Below are 24,939 nucleotides of genomic sequence, written 5' to 3'. Positions count from 1 at the left end.
TTGTTTGTTTGTTTATTGTCGTAGGCCGCGTTTTACCGTTAAACCGCGCGCGTGCGACAGAGACAGAAAGCGTGCAGCAGCATGACGAACGATCAAGCAGCAAATAATTGCGTTTTGTTTTTGTCAACTATGTATTTTTTTTTTGTTTATTTTTTTGTATTTGCTTTTGTTTTTACTTTTGGTCGGCAACACGTTGCGTATACGCAACCACGAAATTAAATTTTTTTTTAACAATTGAAATTAATTCACAAATCTTACATGCAATTCAACTACTTAATATATATGTATATATTTGATATATATATATGTATTTGTTATCAATTTTCATGTACGTGTGTGTGTGTGTGTGACACTTTCAATATGGCTTGTGTGTGTGTGTGTTTGTGTGTGTTTGATTTCTATTAATATAACTGAAATATATTCGCTGCTGCTCTACGAAATGTGTGCGAAGCGCGCGAAAACGAGAGGCGTGCGTCGACTTCGGCGTTCACGAACAAACAAGACGCGATGTTAACACAAAATGAGCGCTGTTAACAGTTAAATGCTTCGTCTGCGGCACGAGCCGAACGAGCGCGCACGCACGCACACACACCCAGGCACACAGCGCGCGCGAGAGAGAGAGAGAGCGCGTGAGCGAGCGCCAACTTGTATTGAGCGCGCGCTCAGCAAATAACTTGCTTCGCGCTCTTCTTACTTGCGCTCTCTTCGCTTACTGCTTTCAATTGTTTTTGCTTTCAATTTGAATGCGCTTGACTTTGCTTTCAATAGTTTTGGCTTTTTGTTTACCTTTTTTTACGCTGCCATGTTTTTTTGTTGTGCGCATGTTTTTTTCTCTTTGAGTGGCATGTGGTAAGAGCATATTTAAGAGCACACAATTTGCCGTGCACTCTTTGCTTTAAGCAGCGGCTTTAGTTAAGTGAGTTAATTTTAATTGCTTTTTAAGTAATAAGTTAAATTTTGTGCATTAAACGTGTATTTGGTTGCTTTTCTTTAGTATTTATTCATTTAAATTAAATTAAACTGTTATTTCGCTTTGCAGCTAGTTTACATGCATTTTGCTACTGAACGAAAACAGTTGCATACTTTTAGGCGCCAGAAAATTTAAATCTCTTAGATACTGCTTGATTCGATTTAATCATAGTTGCGGCTGCAGATACAAATGTGAGCTACATGGGAAGGGTCTGAAGCGTAATCAGTTCAAGTCTAATCTAAATAGAAAGTAGTATGTAAATATATACGTTTTAAAGATTTGGTAAAATCACCGATTTGTAATATAATAAAATCGAGAGAGAGAGAGAGAGGATATAGTGGGCTTGTGCAGATGTATTTAACAGGCAGAAAAAGGCTTCTACGACCCCATAAAGTATATATATCTTTCATACGAGGCATGTGTTCACTTAAGCGATACGATCTCAAAACCTATAAGAACTAGAGACAACAACTTTTTGTAGTAGGATACCTTAGGGTATATAGAGCTTAAGTATATTTCAATAATTGGATATCTGCTAACCTCAAATTGCAAAGAAAATGGCATTTTTAAAAGTAAAGTCTAGAGGGTATCTGCTAGTCGGACACTCCCAACTTAAGCACGAGGAATAATGTGTATAATGAAATGCATTTATGAGTCGAGCATGGTTTTGCACCTTGTACTGACTTTTGGGCTTCCAATTCCCTTAAAAAATATATTTATCATCAAGATAAAGCTCATGTTAGCGCAATGTCAAACATGTGCGTGTTAAGCACGCACCTGTCAGGCTCTAATGTGCACAATTGGGGCAATATTTTTTTTCTGCTCCGGCTAATCAATTCTGGGCTATTCATAAGTATTTTTTTTTGTGTGGGAGTACGCGAGTGTTGGCAGGACACACAAAAGGCGTGGCTAGCCTATTTTGGCAAAGATAGTAGACCCCCTCCCACACCTCGCACTCCTCCCCCCACTCTGATCGATTGCAAATGGAGCTGATGGCTTTTTGAGCACTGGGGCTTTACGGGCGCAGGCCAATCCGAAAAGCCATCAATGAATGTGGCACCAGCAGCTGTTTTTTGTTTACGTATGTGTGTGTGCGGCAGACGCAGGCGCCATTTTGCCGGCTATTTGGCGGGCGCTTCCAGTTTTCCATGTTTCGCGACTGGAAGACCGAAAAAGGGGAAAATTCGAACTGCGAAATTGGCGCCAAATGTTTCGCTAGCTTCGGCAACTGCTTCGCAGTCGGCCGATAACAGCGCGCGCGAAAGGTGCGGCAAAATAGACGCGGATTCATTTTCAAATAATTTCCATTCCAAATCAAAAGAAAACCGAGTGTCAAAGTGATAACACATAAAATTGGCTAAACTTTTCCTTACTAAATATATATAAATATATTTAAAATTAATATAAAATTGCTATCTATTAAAATTAAAAAAAATTTTAATTTATGCAAATATTTATGGATTCTAAGCGCTGCATTTGCATAAACAGATATTGCAATTAAGAAATGTAATTCTCTTTAATTTTCATGTGCGTGTTTTATTTTAAGAAATATAATTATTTTTAATTGTTAATGTATATTTGTTAAATTTTAAAATTTTTGGTTGTCAAGTCAAAAAAGAAAGTCAAGTTAAATTTATAAATTTTTGTGCTGGCATTTATTTTATATCTAAAAAAAATGTTCTTTTTAGTTTCGTTTTCGATTTGTGATTTGTTTTTTTCTGTTAAACTAGTCTTGGCTTCAACTAGACTTTAGACATATTTTGCAATATTTTTTTTGACATATTTCAGTTTATTTTATGTACAACAAAGATGGTTTTAAATTGAGTGAAAGCAGAACTGCAAATTCTTCCAAAGAAATAGTCAATTGTTCAGTTTTTGTTTTGTTCTGCCTTTTGTTTGTCATATTCTTTCAAATTGTTATCAAAAACAATTTTATTCCTAATTGGAATTTGCCCGTTCGACAATAAATATCACAAGTTGTACATCTTTTCAGAAGGCTGGCAAAACTTTGAGCTCTAGCCAAAATTGGCAGCTGCAAAATATCTTTGGATAAATCCAAATAGTTGGGCATCAAAATATGTATCAAGGCTGAGTTCTTAGCAAAATTTATTTTAAATCAAAAAATACTTTTAATAAAAGAAGAACAAATATCTTTCTTATTTGCTTAAAGTTTCACTTCATATTAAAAAAAAATTGGCCCAAAATTGCCAGCTTCAAAATATGTTTAGTTAAATGCAAGTTGTTTATATTTCAGGGCTGAGTTATTCGCAAAAGTTAATACATTTTATACAAAATATTTATGAAATCAAAAAGTATTTTTGCATTTTGGGCAACTTATTTGTTTAGGGTTCAACAAGAATTCAAGGATAGCTCTGGCAAGCCGAAGTTTCAATACCCTTGCAGACATTTGCCTTAAAATGAAGCTCGATTAAAACTGATCCAGAATATGTATATATACTTTAAGGGTTCAAAAATATCTTCTTCTACGCGTTACACATTTCATGACAAACCTATAATAACCTCTAAAAGGGCATAAAAAAGTAAATCGAAGGCAAAAGTAATTCGCAGCCTTGTTTCAAAGGCAACTAAATCGATTTGTAGTAAAAAAAAAGGGCTCGCACTTTATTTAATTGATTATTTAATATTAATATTATTTATTAAAATAACTGAATTATGTATTCTGTTTGTTTACAATTTTGTAATTAGCATGATTTCATTTCTGTTTTTAATGCATTTAATTTATGACTATTGCAAAATATATTTCTATTAATTAAAAATATAGACAATAGAATCGTTTAATTGCTGTGCTGCAAATAAAGCATAAATATAGCATACAAAATGTAATTCGTTGGCCTTTTTATATTGCAGCAATTAATGTTGTGCATGATAAATGGAACTACAAGCCAACAGGCAACAGACAGACAACCAAAAAACCCCTCTTTGAATCCAGGAGGAGGAGGAGGGGGAAGAGGGGCCGCTCTTCGGGCTGTAAATTAAACGCCAAAGTCAATACTTAATTGCTCTGCTGGGCCGTAAACATTATTGTTTATATACGTGCGAGTGTGTGAGTGTAAACAAATATTGCGCTAAAATACGGCGCAGCACAGAGAGCAGAAGAAGAAGAAGCAGCAGCAGCAGCAGCAACAATTTCGACTCTTTCGAACGAATTCCAATTCTTATATCTATAAAAATACATATAAAAGTATCTAAGCATAGGTGAGTAACATTTTTGCCAGGTTTATCAAGCAATACACACACACACACACACACTTACACACACACACACACTCAGATAGAACGGAAACAATAATATTGCGCATACGCAACGTTGTCCCCCGTCGGCGCACAGAAGTTAAGCCCCCGCCCCGCCCTAGCCCCCGCCCCTCTACCCTTGCCATTCTTCTTTTGTTTATGATATATTTATATATTATTTCTCACTGTTTAATACCTGATTTGCTCTGGCCCAAAATCGTAGCATAATATACTCGTCCCGGTCGTTTGTCCAGCGGCAGTCACTGATTTATGAAAAGTGCTCGGATGAATTATGGGCTCTTTGCTGTGCAGGCAGGTGTACATAATGAGGGAGGCAGGTAGCGCCCGTAAAGGTCAGCTGAGAGTTAGCATTAAGTACGCATAAAAGTCGTGTGGAATGCAAAAGCAATTCAAGAGCTGTCCAGAAAACCCAACTTGAGACTTTAAGCTATCGATTTGGCTATTTGTTTAGCTCTCAAGCAAGTTAAACAAGAGCGCAGAAAGTGAGAAGGGTCCGACTATTAAATACCCTAGCAAGGGTGTGGACTTAACGATTTAGCAATTGTGAATGGAAAGCTTGTGAGATATTTATTCAATTATGTTTCGATTTGGTTAATGAGGGAGAAACGAAATTAAGCTCTTTGGCACGCCGAAGTTTTGATACCCTTGTAGACAGATATGTGAGCTTGATGAAAATATATGTTGGAAGTGAGATTATTTTGCCATACAAGAAACTTATTATCCGACAGATTCTTCCTATAGAAGTATATGATATGATGATGCGAAATCGATAAGACTTCTTGAGAAACGAAAATATATCTTAAACCGATCCTGCCTATGGCAACTATATGATATATAAGTCCCATATAGTCGACTTTCATATAAGCGCTGAATCTTATCAAACGGAGCGACAGACAGCCATATCATAAGATTCTAATACAGATCAAGAATATATATACTCATATATACCGAATAAAATCGCCATGATCTTCTTTTATGCATTAGATATTCGTCATGCCCGCTGCTACACTTTTTTTTGCCAAACTTTGACAAGAACTAAAGCGAACTTTGCCAATTGGCAACTCAATGCCGGAATCTAATTGGAATATGCATATGTTCCATTGTTTTTATCCAACTAGACGTGGCCCATTGCCTGCTGTTCAAAGACCACAGCTTGAACTATATGACAACTCATGTGTGTGCGTGTGTGATTGTGTGTGTTTGTGTGTTATTGTGTGTGTGTTTTCCGGAAGCGTAAATCCTGGCTAAGGGAAATCCTGGCCGGGGAAACCACGAATGTGAAGCAATTGAAGCTCTTTAGCCTGGCCAGCTGCGGTTGTCTTGGCCAAGTCTTGAAGGGGCCTATTCCTTGGAATTTCGACACACATATTTCAAGTGTGCGTGCGCTTGAGTGTGTGTGTGCATGTGTGTGTGTTCGTGTGTGTGTGCGTGTGTGTTTTGGGCAACAACTTGTCGAGCTAAAGTTTTATTTATGAAGCTGAAGCTGACGCTGACACCAAAGACATACACAAAAAAACAAATCTAAATCTAAATGAAAAACACAAAAAAAAAGAAGAAAAATTAATAAGTAGTTCGCCAGGCCGAAGTTGCAATACTCTATTTAGATAAATGGCTGACAGCCGTTGCAGATATGTTGAAGTTGAAGTATTTGGAGAGATAGGAGATATTTCTAAACAAAAACAAAATTTTAGATATATAAAAGGATATATAGGCAGATATATGTAGAGCTATATGTTATAGTTATCCAGGCTTGATCCAGATTTCCTGACAAAAAGTTGCACCCAAAATTCCAACCAATAATCCCCATAGGTCAGCTATACGATATAGTCTTCTGATCCCACCGTGTGTCTAGAGTATAACAACAGTGAAAAAAAATGAAAAATTTAGGAAACTCTGAGCAGATTCCTAGTGCAATCTGTAGCTGTGTAAATATTTGCGAGACACAGACGTAGGCCATGGAGACAATGCCGTCAGAGGCGCCAACTGACATGTGTCAAAGGTCGGCTGGAGGCAGAGGGGGGGGGGGAGGGAGGGAGGGAGGGACACCCAGCTGGACACTTTTTAATATGGCAAACAAGAGCGCTGCGTGCGTCGTTTTATTAAAAAAATACAAAAAAAAACTGAGCGAGAATCAAATAAAATAGAATAGAATGCAAAAAAAAAAACAACAAGCATCGAGAGGGTCGAGCGTGACCCGCAGGTCCTGCAGGTCCTGCCAGGAGCGCAACAGTTCATTATGTGAAATTGCTATGGTAATCTTTATTAAATATTTTTTAGCTAATAGCTGTTGGGCCCCCCTCATTCCCCAATTACCCCCAGCCCCTGCCTCCACGCTGGACGGAAAGCCTTATTTATGCGGCTTTATTATGCCCAATTTATGGGCTATGCATGTCAGCTAATTAGCTGTCGAAGACATTTCTCATTTGGCCCCTTTGCCTGATTGGTAATACGCTTAACTTTCACACACACACACACATGCATACACACACACACACACACACACACACACACACACACACACGCACACACTCTGGCAACAGGTTTGATCGGAGCCCCATTTTCTGCATATTGACAAATTCCTCGTTATCGCTTTTTGGCAGCTGCTGTTTGTTCCTCCTGATAACTCTCCTGATAATTCAAATAAATGAATATAACTGTGAACTGTAATTAACTGGGTCAAATTGGCCCCAAATTCCCAAAGCATTTAAAATTTATATTGCTTCCCTTAGTAAACGGAATGTTTTGGCATATTTTCAATTAATTTTCAGTTCGATTTGATTGCAATCAACTAAATGCATTCACATGACTTGACACAGTTAATTTTCATTTCCCACATTATTCGTGTGAGCAATTTAACCAGAAGAATCTCATCGAATATAGGTTTAAATTTCCCACACCCGTAACTCCGTCAAAACTCAACCGATTTTCACGAGTTTTCATTTTTTATTCATGGTTTGGCATATAAAAAAATCTGGCATTTAAATCTGGCAACATCATTTTTGGTCCATCATCATGTAAGAATTGTAACCTCAACCATCCTATATAGACATAGGTCCAAATTTCCCACACCCATAACTCGGTGAAAACTCAACCGATTTTCATAAGGTTTGGCTTTTTATTAATGGTTTGGCCTTTAGAAAAACTTGGCATTTAAATCTGGCAACATCATTTTCGGTCGAAATTCATGTAAGAATTGTAACCTTAAAAATCATACATAGACATGGGTCCAAATTTCCCACAGCCATAACTCGGTCAAAACTCAACCGATTTTCACTAGGTTTGGCATTTTATCCATGGTTTAGTCTCTAGATCAAATTTGCATCAAAATCTGGCAACAGTATTTTTAGTCAAAATTCATATGAAAATGGTACCCTCAACCATCCTCAACCATCAGAATTTCCCACACCCGTAACTCGGTCAAAACTCAACCGATTTTCACGAGGCTTGACTTTTTATTCATGATTTGGCCTCTAGAAAAACTTGGCATTCAAATCTGGCAATATAATTTTCGGTCGAAATTCATGTAAAAATTGTAACCTCAAACATCATACATAGACATGGGTCCAAATTTCCCAAAGCCATAACTCGGTCAAAACTCAACCGAATTTAACGAGGTTTGGCGTTTTATCCATGGTTGAGTCTCTAGATAAATTTTGCATCAAAATCTGGCAACAGTATTTTTAGTCAAAATTCATATGAAAATGGTACCCTCAACCATCCTATATAGACATAGGTCAGAATTTCCCACATCCATAACTCGGTCAAAACTCAACCGATTTTCATAAGGTTTGGCTTTTTATTCATGGTTTGGCCTTTAGAAAAACTTGGCATTTAAATCTGGCAACATCATTTACGGTCGAAAATCATGTACAAATTGTAACCTCAAAAATCCTATATAGACATGGCTCCAAATTTCCCACACCCATAACTCGGTCAAAATTCAACCGATTTTCATGGGGCTTGGCTTTTTATACTTGGTTTGGTCTTTAGAAAAGGTTGGCATTTAAATCTTCTAACGTAATTTTCGGTCGAAAATCATGTAAAAATTCTAACGTCAAAAATCCTATATGGACATGGGTCCAAATTTCCCAAAGCCATAACTCCGTCAAAACTCAACCGATTTTCACGAGGTTTGGCGTTTTATCCATGGTTGAGTCTCTAGATCAATTTTGCATCAAAATCTGGCAACAGTATTTTTAGTCAAAATTCATATGAAAATGGTACCCTCAACCATCCTCAACCATCAGAATTTCCCACACCCGTAACTCGGTCAAAACTCAACCGATTTTCACGAGGCTTGACTTTTTATTCATGATTTGGCCTCTAGTATAACTTTGCATTTAAATCTGGCAACGTAATTATTGGTCGAAAATCATGTATGAAATGTGACCTCAAAAATCCTATATTGACGTAGGTCTAAATTTCCCACACACATAACTCTGACAAAATTCATTCTTTATGTAAAAATCATAATCGAAAAATTGTATAGAGACCAAAATGTCCACTCTTTTCTATTAAAGGTTCACAGAGCACTGGATATTTTGCCAGTCGAGTATACTCTTCGCACCTGTTCATTTTAATCGGTAGCAGCATCTCAATAGTCACGTATTTATTTACGTCTAAATTTCCTTGGGCTCAAATATCCAATTTATTAGAATACTTCTTATCGGATTACGTCAATTCGTGCAGCGTAATTTAATGGCACTTGAAAGCAGTCAGGGGAGAGGGGCGGTGGGGGCGGTTAAGGGTAAGAGGGCGTGGCAGAAAGGGTAAAAGTTCTGTTATTGTGGGCTGGCTCGTTGTCCTGACACAGACAGATTCATTTGCTCTAATTAGCCAAATCCTGTTTGCTTTTTTTTTCTGTCATTTTTTTTCTGCACCAAAATCATTATAGAAATGTGCGACATTCTCTGCGAGTGAATGTGAATAATGTTGGCGAGCAGCCGAAGACAGCATTGTTGTGTGTCACGAGACACTTAAAGCTGTTGTCGCTTCTCTCTCGTGGAATATTGCATTATTAATTTTAATTAAAAAGCGCGTGGCTTTAATTCGTACTGGAGAGCAAATCTTATTTGGTTGCCGACGCGTGTTGATGCTTTTCAACAGGCCCGTAAATACACAAACAAATAATAAACAATATTCTGGAGGTCGCCAGCAGATGTCTTTCCATGTCTGACTGTGCTCAACTCTACACTCAGAGAAAAAGATTAAACCCAGAATTCTTTGGGCAAAGTCAAGTGAAAAATTGTTAAAAGTCATAATTTCTTAAACTTATAATGAGATTCTTTTGTCATATGATCAAAAAGGTGGATGATCATGTGAATGTTAATCGATTTTATAGCGAATTATCGATCTTTTATAATGAGATTCTTTTGTCATATGATCAAAAAGGTGGATGATCATGTGAATGTTAATCGATTTTATAGCGAATTATCGATCTTTTATAATCAGATTCTTTTGTCATATGATCAAAAAGGTGGATGATCATGTGAATGTTAATCGATTTTATAGCGAATTATCGATCTTTTATAATGGGATTCTTTTGTCATATGATCAAAAAGGTGGATGATCATGTGAATGATAATCGATTTTATAGCGAATTATCGATCTTTTATAATGAGATTCTTTTGTCATGTGGTCAAAAAGCTCGATGGCCATTTTATAGCGAATTATCGATATATTTGTAATCGATTTTACAGCGAGTTATCGATCATTTTGACTAATTTCGTTGTGTGCATGAATTATGGAACGAACTAAACTTCAAGTTTCGACTTTAGAAAGTCGTTTATCTCCCAGTGTATTCTTCTTCTGGCACACACGCCCACGCCCACACGCACGCCCACCCACACACCTACACACCTACACACACACACACACACTCTTTTGCCCCTTTTAACTTGTGTTTGTGCTTTGGGCTGTCTGAGTTTATCGCCATGGACCACTTGGCCATGTTTCACTTAGTGGCAGCAAAGTTTGCTTTTTGCTCTTCAATAAATAACCGACAACCTATTTTGCCTGCCCCTGTTGGCAACGTGAGTTTATGTAAATGCTCGCCGATTTCCCGTTGTTTGCTTTTCAAGCATGAAAAACCTGGCGAAAAAAAAATACGACAAAAAAAAAGCTGTGCAAAACAATGTACCGAAAAATTCAATTGCTGGTGTCCGGCTTTGAAGGCTGAAAATTTCCTTTTTTTATATGTTCGTCTTTCAGTATATATATTTTTTAAAACAAACTTTTTGTAGCTTCATTTGAACAGCGAATTCGATTTCGGTTTATTTTCATTTTGTTGTGCGTTGTTGGCCTTCGTTTTTGGTATTTTATTGCCGCGTCGTCGCATTCATTAGCAATAAGTGTCTGTAAATTGCGTTCGTTGAAATATAGCCCCCAATAAATTTATCAATTAGGACTGTAACATAATAATTAAACGAATTCCACTTACACTGTTACGTTTCCAACTAGGATATCCCGTGTTTGATATACATTTATCTGCACTAGCATTTATCATTGAATTTAAATTTATATTTGGAAATTAGCTTAGGCTCCTATTGGATGACAATCAAACAATAAAGGGCTCTGAAAAGTGGTTTCAGTAAAATTTGCACACTTAAACTAACTACTGCGAAAATATCATGTGCCAGGCTTTAACGGTTTGGGCTATGCGTCGATCCATCAGTCAGTTAATCAATCAATCACGACAAATAGCTCATTGCAAATTGTTGTGTTTGATTATCATATCGAGTAAGCCAGTTAATTATGCGTTGATCTCCAGTCCGTCAATCAGTAAGTTAGACGGTCAGTCAATCAGGACACACATATCATCATTCAATCAGTCAATATTAATATAAATTGATGTATTTGAACAATCTTTCGAGTAAGGCAATCAACTTTGTGTTGATTATCAGTCAATCTATCAATCAATCAGTCAGTCAACCAGGATAAACAGTTTAATCAGTCAATTAGGACAAACAGTTTAATATAATCATTCAGTCAGTCAATCAGTCAGTCCATCAATCATTCAGTCAATCAGGGCAAACAGGGCAAATGTATTTGAAAATTATTTGGAATAAATATTATCAGTCAATCAGTCCATCAGTCAGTCAGTCAGTTAAGTTGCCATCCAGGGCAAATAGTTGAATATAAATTGATGTATTTGAACTTTATTTAGAGTGAGGCAGTCAACTTTACGTTGATCAGTCAGTCAATCAACACAGTTCCATATAATCATTCAGTCAGTCAGTCAATCAGGACAAACAGTTTAATATAAATTGATGTATTTGAGCAGTCAATCAGTTTAATATAAATTGATGTATTTGAGCAGTCAATCAGTTTAATATAAATTGATGTATTTCAACATTATACCGAGTGAGCCACTCAACTTAAAGACCATTCATTTATTTCAATCTGATGGCACTGCAAATTTCAGAAGTGCGCTCAAATGGGCATTAGAGGCTATCAAATGACTTGGCAAAACTGAATTTAAAGTCATGTCCAAGTGCTTGACCACTGGCGGGGGGCGATGGAGCGGGAATAAGTAACGCAAGGACATTAATGTTTGTGTTTGTCATTAGTCAGCGCGAAGCGCTGTAAGAGAAATGGACTTGTGACACGAGCAGTCATTTGATTGACCTCATGCTGGCGGACGTCTCATCAGGGCACTTAGGCAAGGAGTCAATGCGTAGGTCAAGGACATTTAAAAATTAATGCTACTGATGACAAAAAGCGTCTCGAATGTGCGACAGAAGTTGATCGCCAAATTACGCATACGCCGCATGTGACGATGATTCGCTCGCAACCCACATCAATTTGCGATTGTCAATGGTCATTAGCATAGGCTCGAAGGGCGAGCGGGCAAGGGGTGGAGAGGGGGAAAGAGAGCGAGAGTTATTGACAAAAAGAACAGTTGCCTGCCGCAACCCTTGGGGCTATACTTTTCTTTCTTTTTTTCTTTTTTTTATTAAGTGAGCAAAACATGTGTCTAGCAAAGAGTCCCAACTAATTCGTAAGGACACTCGGTCTACAATTTTTATGAGCCTGTTCGAATATGTGTTTCATTTCACATAAATGCCGACGTGACCAAAATTTCAAATGGATTTTGAGGCGCCTTAAAAGCAAGGCAAAATACTAAATATTAGAGTGTATTTGGTTGAGAGAGCTCGACTAAAAGATACCCAGTAGTCAACTGTCTTTACAGAGATTTTAGCTTCCTTTTATAAATGCATGAATTTAACACGTGCATACACACACACACACACACATACGCATGCCGTTTGCTGCGACTGTGCTTCTTCTTCCCATTGCCCCACTCTTTATATGGTAAATGCATCCTTTATTAACTTCGGTGTTTATTGTGCGAGTTTTATGAAATTTTCAGGGAATATATATGACATATTTTTGTGTGTAAATACCAAAGACCAAGACTATACCCCAAATAATGGAATCTATCACAACTTTGGGTGGATATGGGAAGGTTCTTAAAAAAATGAAACAATATGTATCCGTGTATAGTATACGTTAGTCCACATACCAAATTTGGTGTTTCTAGCTCTTATAGGCGCCGAGATATGGTCAGAAAAGAGTATTTCGATAACGATTTTTATCGATATCATTCAAATAGAGCAAGTTATCGATGATTTGACTTAAGCTTAGACTACGCAGGCAATATGAGGAGTTAAGTTCCAAATTTTCCACCATCGAAGCTTTCAATTACACGGATAGAAGGACGGAGCTCAATCGACTCGGCTGTCAAAGCTGATCAAGATAGTGTATACCCTTTACGGGGTCGAAGATGCCGGTGTCGGTGTCTGTTACATGGCATTGCTAGTAAGTCATTATACCCTTTTTAAGCATATTCAATAGGTTTTCCGGGCACAAAAAGGGACCAGCATATGTATGGAAGCTGTCAGTTTGTGGCAAGCATTTTCATTTGGCAGTCAGAGCAGCAATAAGTGCTTCCCTGACCAACAGGCTGCTCTCTTTTTTTCAGCAGCCCAACGAAGCGCAAAGTGAACCCAACCTTCCCCCCGTACCCCCCCGCGGATAGCCCCTTTTTTCGGTCACAAGTTAAATGTGCTCGCTTTAAGGATCAGTGGCAAAATCAATTTGATATATGGATGGATGGCACGTGCCAGAGCAGAAGGCTCCACTCGGGCATTCTAATTGCGGTGCGCGACCTGCGTGCCCTGCCTGGCCAAACTTGGTGCGCTGTTGTCGCCTTCGCAATGAAGATAAATTGTGGCAGGCGCATGTTAAAAAAAAACGTAGAAAATATGCTTAAATGATGCCCACAACAGACACAGAGGCAAGACAAATGAATGCATTGCGATTTACAATTGAATTTCGCGGCTTTCCACACAGGCGGGAATTGTTTGTTGAGTGTAATTGATTTGACTGCGGCTCCAGCACGCACAAAACGGCACCAAATCACAAACCCAAATGCGTAGTTGGCTCTGTGGATTTACTCGGAATTTAATTATGATGGAGCCGTTGTCATTGTTAAGCCCTCATATGCAGAGTGAAAATCCATTTGGCTTATTACAAACACGACAGCACCAGCAGCATTGCGAATCAATCCGTGAGCTTTGCTTTGTAAGCACCTTGGGGTCCCCCGAGTTCCCCAAGTTCCCCAGAGCTAAAGCCGGACTTGCGCTGGAAAGGAAAACTACAAAAGTAAAAGTGCTGACAAAGGGACAGAAAGTGGCGCGGTTTGTTGCCCACCCAAAGAACGAGGGCGGTTTATGTACTTAGGCGACTTGTGGGATATAATATATATATATATAAAACTGAAACTTTTTACAAGATATAGCTTTGATTTTTGGGTATATATACACAATACATTGTCAGCTCTAAGCTTTGAAATAATCATAACAATCTGATCATAAGCACAAAAGTTATTTAAAGGTGAACAACTTCAGATTGCAAATGGATTCTGCAATTGAACTCTGTTTAAGGGGTATCTCTTAGTCGCCTCTAACTTGCTGTTGAGTTGAATTTGCGTGTCTGAATCGCAACTAGTCAATTATAGCAACAGGGCGGCTGTTAAGTCTTGACTGTTGCAGGTTGCCAAGGACAGCAACAGCGGCAGCAACAATCAGGAGAGGAACAACGACATCGTCCTGGTAATCCCACGGCTTATGGCAACCATTAAAGCCAACCTTGTATCTGTCTATTCGCATACAGTTAAAGCAGCCGTCACCAATGCTGAGCTGGACAACATTCATTCTGGTTGCGGTTGCTGCTCATCCTGTTGTTCCTGTTCTTGGAGTTGTTTTTTTTTTGGTCCGTGCCAAACACGCACCTGTTTCCCTTGTGGCACATTGTTGTATATATGCTCTGGCAAGCGGCTATTATAATTATTTAGCGAAGGACACCAGCTGTTTGTCGATATCGGAAACTACAAATGATGGAGACTGGAAATTTAAAATATTTATTGTCCTTGGCCATTTGCATATATCGATAGAAGAAGGAAGCAGCAATCATCAGCACGAGCAGCTGGCTCAGTCTAGGGACCTTACATATATATTCTTCCGAATCAATCGCCATAGGAGCATATATATTATTTTCAATATCTTCTCCCATTTTGAAAATATCGATAAATATCGATTTTGGGCGTTGATTTTTAAGGCATAACTCGAAGATTATAAGAGTTATTTGCTCCAAACTTGGTACATAGGTTCTAGTATTGTGTATATAGATTGTAAATATTTCATTTCTTGAAAAACTCCTTCCATTTCGCTTAAATTGAATAAACAACTTACTTTCAAAAGTAGAGCCTTGTGCTTTAGTATATACACACTTTTGAGAGCCATTATTAAGATCTGAAACTTTCAGAAAGATCCGACTATAAACAGCGAAGTTAATCAGGAATGCATATTCCATATATAGAGTGGGAAGATGAAGCACAGCTTGCGGCGTGTGTGTGTGTGTTTGTGTGTGTCCGTGTATCCGTGTGTGTGTTTGTGTATGTGTGCCTTTGTATGTGTAGAAGGAAGCTAGAATGTTTGTAAGGGCAGGATATCTTCTCATCTGGCACTCGAACTTGTTTTTTTAATGACCTTTGGCTGTATTAGTGTGTAGTGGCAGGGTCAGGCTGTAGGCTCTGGTACTTTTTTTCTGGTGCTTATTAAAGTGTATTTGACCGCTCAAAGTCAAATATGTGTTTAGTTTGCTTTCAAAAGAAAACAAATATTTGGCCTGCTTTTAATTATGCTGGGCCTACAACATTTTTTTTGCATGTCATTGCCAGTTGGAGATCTAATCTTGGGTAAATAAAACCAAAACTGTATACAAGTCCTGTTTACTCTATGTATGTGTGTCTGTTTGTGTGTGTGTGTGTGTGGGGCTAATGGTATTACATAATGTGCCATTGTTATTGACAATTATTTCTGCGGTTTACTTTTGCCCCCGTTGCCCCAATTGACAGCGATTAATATGCCGCACAGCTGTAGGCATATGCCCCCCAAGTTACTTGGCACCAAATCGAAACGAATGCCAACGTAAAATTCAATTAATTTTACAGTGATCCCCATAAAGCACGCCCAACTGCCGCTGGGCTCTACCCTCTGCGTGTCGAAATTAATCAAAAATTGTTTTGCCCACAGCGACATCCGGTAGTTCCGTTAGTTTGTGTGACATTTCGCACTTCAGATACGCTCTGCCTATCGCTGGGGCCCTTGATGAGGGTCAACGCGTACAGTTAGTTCAAAAGTTGGAATTGGGGTGGAAACTTTTAAATGTCCCGAAAGAAGTTTTTTTTTAATATACTACTCTTAAAGATGACTTTAATTCAGGTTTGGTGTAGTAAGAATACTTACACATTAAATTCTCTTGAGCTTTTATGAGCTTTCAAAGTTTATTGTTGCAAAAGTTGCAATAGCTTAATTGGAAGTCAAGTTTATAGTAAGAACAAGTGCACATTTGATTCACTTGAGCTTTCAATTGCTTTCAAACAGCTTTCAAAGCTTAATGTTGCAAAAGCTTTCACAGTGCAAATAGAGGGCAAGTGAAAGCTGCTGAAACTGTTAATTGTTCCGTATGAAGTCTCTAGATAGATTACTCTTAAAGTTAGTTAGCTTTAAGCTATGTTTTCTATTAGTTAAGTCTTGTATGAGCTTTTAAAGGAGGAAATGGATCAACTGTGAAACAGCTCTTGGGAATTTTCTGAATTAAGATATATAACAATGAGCTTTTTAAGCTTACTAATTATACTTTTTGCGAGCTTTCGTGAGTTTTCCGAGTTTAAAAGAGTGAGGAGGAAGTCGGACTATTGTGAAATAGTCCCTGGGAATGTTCTGATTAAAGATTTATAACAATCTATATAATATTGAATACGATATGTTTTCAAATAAATTAAATATATTTTTCATGGAAACTATAAATTAAAATGAGCCGAGCTTTAACGAGCTTTTCGAGATTTAAAGAGTGGGAATGGAGTGCGAAGTAAGTTTAAGGCGAACTGTCCCAAGAGCTTGTTACAGCTGCAGATACCCCATTCCTACGCAGAATACACTGCGTTTTATGAAACGTCTGAGGCCAAAAGCCAAATGTCAACTTTGTCAATTTGTTAGCGAAGTTTAGGAACTTGAACTTGACTGCACATTTTGGCGCTTGTCCTTTTTCCATTTGCCAACTTGCTGCGGGCGAACTCATTAGAACTTTAATAATTTGTATCTTGAGCTATTAATTAAGTAAATCAGAAAAAAGTTGTAACAGCATATTTAATGGACGCATGCTGCCTGCCACATGCCGCATGCCACATGCCACTTGCCACTTGCCACTTACCACTTAGTAGCTTTCGGTTATTTATTATTCGCTCAAAATGTAAAATCAGCAAAAGTTTTATGCACGTGCCCCTTGGCTAGCGTCTGCCAAAATCAAAATAAATGCAAGAAGATATGCCTAAATTTTTCTTTTATTTTCAATACGATTTTCGTTGCTGAATTTATAGAATATTTTGTGGTTAATTCAGAAAATTGGAATTTTGTTGTTCAATTGCGCCGAATTCGAAATATGTTTCTGACGCCAACTGTGACAGCCAAATAAATAATAATAAATATAAGTATGTGAGAATATACAGCTTAATTGGAGGCACACGAGTGGGGGAGAAGGCAGAGAGAGAGAGAGAGAGAGAGAGAGAGAGAGAGAGAGAGATAGAGAGAGAGAGTCTAGAGGAGCTTACAGAGAGAGCAATAAAAAATTATATTGGCTCAATGGACCGAGTAATTAATTTTTCATCAATTCACAATTTGTTGCAACACAAGAATGTGAAAAATTCTATTTGTAAACAGATCAATTTTTGTTTGAATATTCGCAATGTATACACACACACACATATATATATAAATATATGTACACGGATTTCTTAAAAATATATACACACGTACATTTTAATATGCGTATAAATAAACTTGGAATATTGTGTTCTACAAGTTTTAAACATTGTTGTGCTCTGAACTGTTGCAACTTTTTAAGCTACGCATATTTATTCAGAATGTTTTCCGGCATAAATGGATGATGCCAGAACGTGCTCTCCGTGTGCCACACTCGAAAAAAACAAAAGGCGAGAACATTAAAATGCAAATGTGGAGAACACTTAGGTTATGTCAGAAATAAATATAGGAAAGAATCGAACTTTTCCTTGCTTTCTTTTCGTAGCTAAACTTGCTTGCAATTCTTAACAGGCTAACGTTTTGAATGGGGCATTTGCAATCCTTAAGTTGATAGCAAAGTTTGCGGGGGATGGAATCGGAAGCTTATAAAAGAAAAGAGAAGAGACAGAGGTGATAAGAGACAGAGACAGAGAAGATAAAGAGAAGAGATAGAGAAAAGACGGAGAAAAGACACAGAAAGACAAAGAAAAAACAGAAAAAGATAGAGAAGAGACAGAGATGAGAAGAAAAGAGAAGAGACAGAGAAGAAAAGAGAAAGATAGAGAAGAGACAGAGACGAAAAGAGACAGAGAAGAGACAGAGCAGAAAAGAGAAAGATAGAGAAGAGACAGAGACGAAAAGAGAAAGATAGAGAAGAGACAGAGCTGAGTAGAGACAGAGAAGAGACAGAGAAAATTAGAAAAGAGAAGAGACAGAGAAGAAAAGAGAAAGATAGAGAAGAGACAGAGACGAAAAGAGACAGAGAAGAGACAGAGAAGAAAAGAGAAAGATAGAGAAGAGACAGAGACGAAAAGAGAAAGATAGAGAAGAGACAGAGCTGAGTAGAGACAGAGAAGAGACAGAGAAAATTAGAAAAGAGAAGAGACAGAGAAGAAATTAGAAAGATATAGAAGAGACAGAGAAATGAAGAATAGAGAAGAGACAGAGAAATGAAGAATAGAGAAGAGAAGAGAAGAAGAATCCAGAAGAGTCGATTTCACCCGTTATTAACTTATGAATAATTATTAGACCCAGCAGAGTTGTACGATTAAATAAAGAAGGAATTCATATTACTAGTGAAATATGAGGATAACTGCAATTCGTAATATAATATAATCTATATCTACATAAAACAACTCAGCTTAATCTCGAACCTGCCAGCTTAATATAAGTATTAAAAAGTTTATCTGAGAATGAGTCTTATTTCCTTTAAAGCATATTGGTGAGAAGTTTTTGTAAATATATTTACTACTAAGTAAATTCTCAAAGTCCACACTTTTAGATTGATTTAAAGCGTAATATCAAAAATAAGCCAAAATATTTAGCTCGTTGAATTTTCCGGCTTAATTTTTTTTTTGAGTGCACATGAAATAGGCCATGGAGCGAGAAATGCGCATAACAGCAAAGACCATAAATAATGTAATATAAATGTTTGGCACATGTTGCGGTTACTTTAGGAACTCGCATGTACATTCATTAAATTTTGAGTCCTAATGCGATTTGAAAATGTAGAAATTCATTTCGGGAAACTATGTTAAGCTGGCCACTTGGCTTTCAGATTGTGCTTTAGGCATGCGACTTGATTCATTATGCAGTCGACTGTAGAAGGCAGACAGAAAGAAGCCTTGAAAAATCTCTCCCCCAACAACAATTTGGCCTGGTTATAATTTATACCCTAAGCCCATTGAAGGGGGTATTATATATGTGTGCAAATGTATGTAACAGGCAAAGGCCCCATAAGATATATAGATTCTTGATCGGCATCAATAGGCGAGTCGAGCTAGACATGCCCCTCTGTCTGTCCGTCTGTCCATCCGTTTGTATGAACGCAGGGATCTCAGAACCTTTAAGAGCTAGAGACTTAAAATATGGAATATAGGTCCTCCTAGTCCCCGCGCAGTACGAGTTTGTTTCAGCTAGTCGATAACTTGCCCCGTTTCCAAGAAAGCGATAAAAATCGATATCGAAATCCTGTTTCTTGAGCAAATCTCTTAAGTTGTAAGAGTATATACCTTTCATTTTATAGCTATCGCATAGAAGAGGCTTCAGGGTATCCCCTAGTCGGTAACTCCAATCTGGAGCCTCTTGTTTATTGCAGCAGCAGTCTGGGCAAGACAACACCTGAAATAAGCAAAAAAGTTAAGAGCGGCTGCTAACGCGGCACTAAGCCAGAAAAGCTCACAGCAGATGAACACTTGAAACTAAAGAAATGAAACAAAATTAAAAGGCTAAAGCCTCGCTTCATGTTGATTACGTTCATGTTGTTGTTGTTGTTGTTGTTGTTGTTGGGGGGCTTGCAGTCGAGTTTCTTAACTTTTATTTTAGAAAAAATGCAAATTATAAGGGAAGCACACTTTTGCATTGGATTATTCGCGCTCGTCAAAACAGTTTTCGTATTCCCGGCCTGTCAGCATTTCCTCACACACACACACTCAAACACACACACACGCCATTTGCATAATTTTCAATGAAAGCCAGCAAAGTAGGCGCCGTGGGCTGGGTTATCGCCGTAGCTCTTTTGTTTATTCATGCGGTTGTTCACTTACTTACTTATCCGAGAAATTTTTCAAAAGGAAACCCAGCAAAGCGCAGCAATTCCATTGCTTTAATTCGTATTATTGTTATGAGAGATAGCAAAAAACATTGTTGGCCGTTTAGCTTAGATTAAACGGACGTGGAATGAAGTCAGCAGCAGCTGTTGTTAAATTGCATTCTGATTGGCATCCTACTTGAAGCGCGTGTTTTGTGCGACCGGAATTCCACGAAAGGAAAACAATTTAGTGAATATTTTAATCTGGCGGCGACACATTAAATATTTTACCAGCGGACATTGCGCAGCTTGGCCCCTGGCAAGTTTTTCACTTGGTTGGATGCCTATTTGCCGGCCGTGGCAATAATTAAATGTTCAGGTACTACCTTCAAGTCCCCGAGGTGTGGTTGGAGAAGATTTTCTAAATAGTATGAAGTCAGACTTCCATGAACTTTAACATCTTTGAAAGTGAAGCTGTAGCCAAACGATTAAATAATGAAAAAGTGCCTTGTAAAAGTTCTCCACCCATTTTACACTTTAGCAAGAGAAGTTTTTCAGAGCCCTAACTGCTTACTTACATTATTAAAGGTAACTAGCGTTGCCGAGCTCCTACGGCTTGCGTTGTGCGCTCAATCAATCAGTCAGTCTGTCAATTCGTTAGAAGGTTTTTTCTAAAACCGCGCCTGACTGTTCAATTATGTCATAAAAGGCAACTACTGTGAAAAATGTAGTTTTCTAGCTCCTACGGCTTCCTCTGTGCGTTGATAATCAATCAGTCAATCTGTCAATCAAACAAGCGGGGTTTTTTATAATCCCGTTTAACTGCTTAGTTACTTCATAACAGGGAATTGTTGTGAAAGATGTTGTTGCCGAGCTCTTACGAAGTGTGCTGTTCGCTGATCATCAATCAATCAGTCAGTCAGTCAATCAGATAGGAGAAGTTTTACAAAACCCCATTTAACTGCTCAACTACGTCATAAAAGGTAACTTCTGCGATCGATATGGTTTTCGAGCTCTTATGGATTGTGCTGTATACGTCTTAGAAGGTAACTACTGTGAAAAACTTAGTCTTGCGCTTGGGTGTTGAGCATCAATCAGTCAGTCAGTCAGTCAATCAGACAGAAAAACTTTTCCAAACCCCGTTCAGTTAGGTCACAAAAGATAACTACTTTGAGAAATGTAACTTTCCCGTACTTACGTCTCTCGCTGTGAGTTGATCATCAATCAGTTAGTGAGTCAATCAATCAAGGCAGATACTTTATATAGATTTCAACGACTCTTAAAGTGTATAATGTCTTGGGGCCTGCAGCCAGTGGTGGATTATTGTGTGCTTAATTAAATTACTTACCTTTGACTTTGGCTGGCTTGTTATCAGCGCCTCCCGCTGAGCCACAGCTCGGTTCAGTGCCTAAGTACACGAAGATAAAGTTGGCCATTGTTATCAATCCATTTAAATAAAAGTTGACAGACAAACACAATATGCCCCGGCTCAAGCTGCAGACACTCGAGCCGAGTCAACGAACGACAAATGCGAGGAACAAGAACAATTAATTGAAGCTGGCATTGCTCAGAACGCGTTTGCTTAATTGAGTTTTGGTCTGCACTTGGCCATTTCCCAGTTGCCAGTTGCCAGCTGCCATTTGCCATTTCGCATTTCCCATTTGCAATTTGCATTTGAATGCTGCAATTAAAACGACGCACCTAATTAAACATAATCGGAGTAACTGAAGTGTAAGTTATGCGTTATGCATAAGCTCTGAAAAGCGCATCAGCTCTGAAGTACAGCACACAATAAAGCTGTCAGCTGTCAAAGCCATAAAACTCTGCCCCAAGCTCGGCTACCTTTGTTCATATTATGCTTTACTTATCAAATTTTCAGATATAATTAGCTGATATGCGAATTGTTGTAGCCCATCTTAAAGGTTTAGTCTGTCATTCCTATCTTAAATAATAGTCTAGCGGGGAGAATGTTTGTTTTGTTATGAATCGTGTAACGCATTGAGAGCGATAACTCCGCCGATTATTTAAGGACTATATTTATAGTATATATAAACATCATCTCCGCGGAATAATACATTCTGGACCAGCATCTTCTGTGTTGAGTAGCTCCGCGGATAACATAAAAGTTATACATGTTGTTCAGTATCAACAGTGTTGAGCAAGTTTCAAAGAGATTACATTGGAAATATAGATGCTTGATCAGTATGGACAGTGTTCAGTAAGACCTTTTTGTTGCAAGTTGTATATACATTGGCTAATAACTATGATCGGGTAACTATAACATATAGCTGTCAAGGGAATGACTGGTCGAAAATTCAGTTAAAAGACTGTTTTGGTTTTTGCAAATCGAATTCGACATATCCTTTCACTATAATCCCAATATATGGTAAATCCGACTACTATATCATATAGCCCTCTAAAAAGAATCGATCCAAAAATGAGCTTTCATATAGTAAAACTTTCTATTCTTCAAGATATCTTCACTTATTTAAACTCAACAATCACGAGCTGCACTCTTTTCTCAACATATTTGCGAAATCGTAACAAATCGTTATACGATATTATATAGATCATATGGGTATAAAAGGTCGATAAAGCACTTCCAGTTCATATTATTATATGAGTAAGATCTGATTAGCTTAAAGTCACTTTGTTCTACATTCCAAAGATACAAAGAATTAATCAAATATTTTTTATAAATTTAATTTATCAAGTGCCAATCAGGGCTCAGAATGGATTAGTCTCTATGCTAAGTATGGCCAGGCTAATTAAATATTCTTATCGATGAAAGGGTATTCAGTTCCGTTCATTAATTGTTCCATTATGAATTTGGCACAGCCTAAAGCTATGCTAAGTTAATGGGGTTAGATGGCAGTTTCTCCATCTGGAGGCAGTGTAATATAAGTTCATCTATCAGCTGCGACGAATATATTAAAATATTCAGATGATGACAGTGCCAAATGGTGTCCTGGCTTGATTGTTACTGCGTAACAGGATGTGTCAAATTATTGCTAACGGTAAAACCTGGTCGAACAACCTTCAATTTGCATAAATTAAAACGTTATAAATGAACCTTAAATGAATTGGCATTTGCCACACGCCGCATGCCGCATGCCACACGGTCATATTAACCAGAGAGAATGGGGAATTACGTCGCAGTCTTTGGCGCGCTCCTCTGGCTTCGACGGATTGTGTGAACCCATTCAATTCCGGACCCGTGCTCTCTACGTCGTTTTATTATTTATTGCGTAGTCGCATTGAACGCCTCGCCGCGAATCAGTTTTCATCGTCATCGGGCTTAAATTAAGCCCCATTGTTTAAGGCAATTCGTGGTCTTGTATTGGTAACAATTGTTCAATCCATTATGACTTTGCCTACACTCAGCCAAATAATGTTTAACAAGTTTAACCAATACGTCTTGGTCTTAAAATAGTTTGAAAATGTTTTTAACTATCTTTAATGTCTAGAAATCTTTGCAGTGAACATTTAATATCAAGTTTGTGGTCTTTTAGCAAAGATTTGTCGTTTGTTTTGACATAGTTTGAACATTTTCCTAAAGATCTATTCTATTTCTTAAAATCTTAGCTGAGAAAATTGTTATCGATTGTTTAATAACTCTTAAAATTATTTTAGTAAAAATTAAAATTTCTGAGATATATTTGTGGTTTTTAGAAAATATTTGTCGTTTGTTGCATTTGTTTTAAAATAGTTTGAATATTTTCCTGAAAAACTATCATTGTCGTGAAAATGAAATGTAAAATTAAAGAGATAAATTTGTGGATTTTAGAAAATATTTTTTTCAATTGTCGCCTTTGGTTTAAAATAGTTTGAACATTTGTTTATTCTTCTTAGATTTCATTGAAGTAAAAATTGAAAATCAAATTGAAGAGATATATTTGTTGATTTAAGAAAATATACTCGACTGTTTGGTTTCTCTGTTTAACGGAAAAAGAGAATTTAATTTTAGAAAAGAAAAAACCTATTTCTGAAAGGAAGTTTAAAAAAGAAAGATCTTTCAACTTACACGACTTAACAAAAGCTGATTTCAGAGCTAGAAATAGACCTATTTGTTTTTTGAGTGCACATTATTTTATTGCTGCAATTTGCAATTGAATGCCATAATTGAACTGCACTGAGCTCATTTCGCGTCTCAATTATCAGATATAACAAAACAGTCGAGCAATTAACTCTTCAGTTTGTGAGTCGAAAGGTTTAATTTTCATAATTGCAGTCACAATATTGGCCTGCCCAAGGCAAACAGAGCAACGCGACGGACTACCTTAAAAGCGTTTGACATTAAATAAACAGGACAGCAGGACAAATAAGGACATTGGGCATGTCCGAGCATGTGTCCTGTGCATTGCTTGATGAATGAGCTCTCGACAAGACGCCGAACCGAATCGAAAAGACAAAAAAGCAAAGGAAAGCTGAAAAAAAAAATAAAAAATATGATATGTTGTGCTGTGTTGTGTTGTGTTGTGCTCGCTGGACAGGCTTAATGATACATGTCGAGCTGGTCGCCCGAGTGACGCCGGGACAACTGTCCGTGGCCGCGACTGGCCACACTGGCGCGTGACACCCCGTGATTTATGGGCTGGCGAAATTTTTGACTGTGGTTTCGATTGTCACCACCAGGCAGTCGGCATTCAGCATGCCACACCCCATATTTGTTGTGACAATGACAGCAAGTGAGTGGGCGTTGGCCGCGCCCAGACTAGCAGGATACCCTGTAAAAGGGGTAGGTTGAGCTCTTTCAGGCTCGTTTGATACCTGATATGAAACTTTTCAATTTGATGTCTGAT

General features: G+C 37.8%; 1 protein-coding gene across 4 annotated transcripts in view; it reads left to right on the top strand.

Annotated features, from left to right (window-relative positions):
• Positions 1–24,939, top strand: part of LOC135434967 (G-protein coupled receptor dmsr-1) — a 97,980-nt gene that overhangs the window by 39,790 nt on the left and 33,251 nt on the right. For 3 of the 4 annotated variants that reach the window (XM_064691798.1, XM_064691800.1, XM_064691797.1), the window contains exon 2: positions 3,839–4,186. The exons of the other annotated variant lie outside the window; for it this stretch is intronic. The gene's annotated coding sequence lies outside the window, so the exon portion shown is untranslated. The remainder of the gene's footprint in view (positions 1–3,838; positions 4,187–24,939) is intronic. 4 annotated transcript variants of the gene reach the window in all.

Source organism: Drosophila montana, unplaced genomic scaffold (assembly GCF_035044405.1).
Source record: "Drosophila montana isolate Dmon_TW-CO22-7 unplaced genomic scaffold, ASM3504440v1 contig_3468_1, whole genome shotgun sequence".
In the NCBI taxonomy this organism is placed as follows: domain Eukaryota; kingdom Metazoa; phylum Arthropoda; class Insecta; order Diptera; family Drosophilidae; genus Drosophila; species Drosophila montana.
Note: the sequence above shows the minus strand (reverse complement) of the source record. Positions and strands in the feature narration are given on the sequence as shown.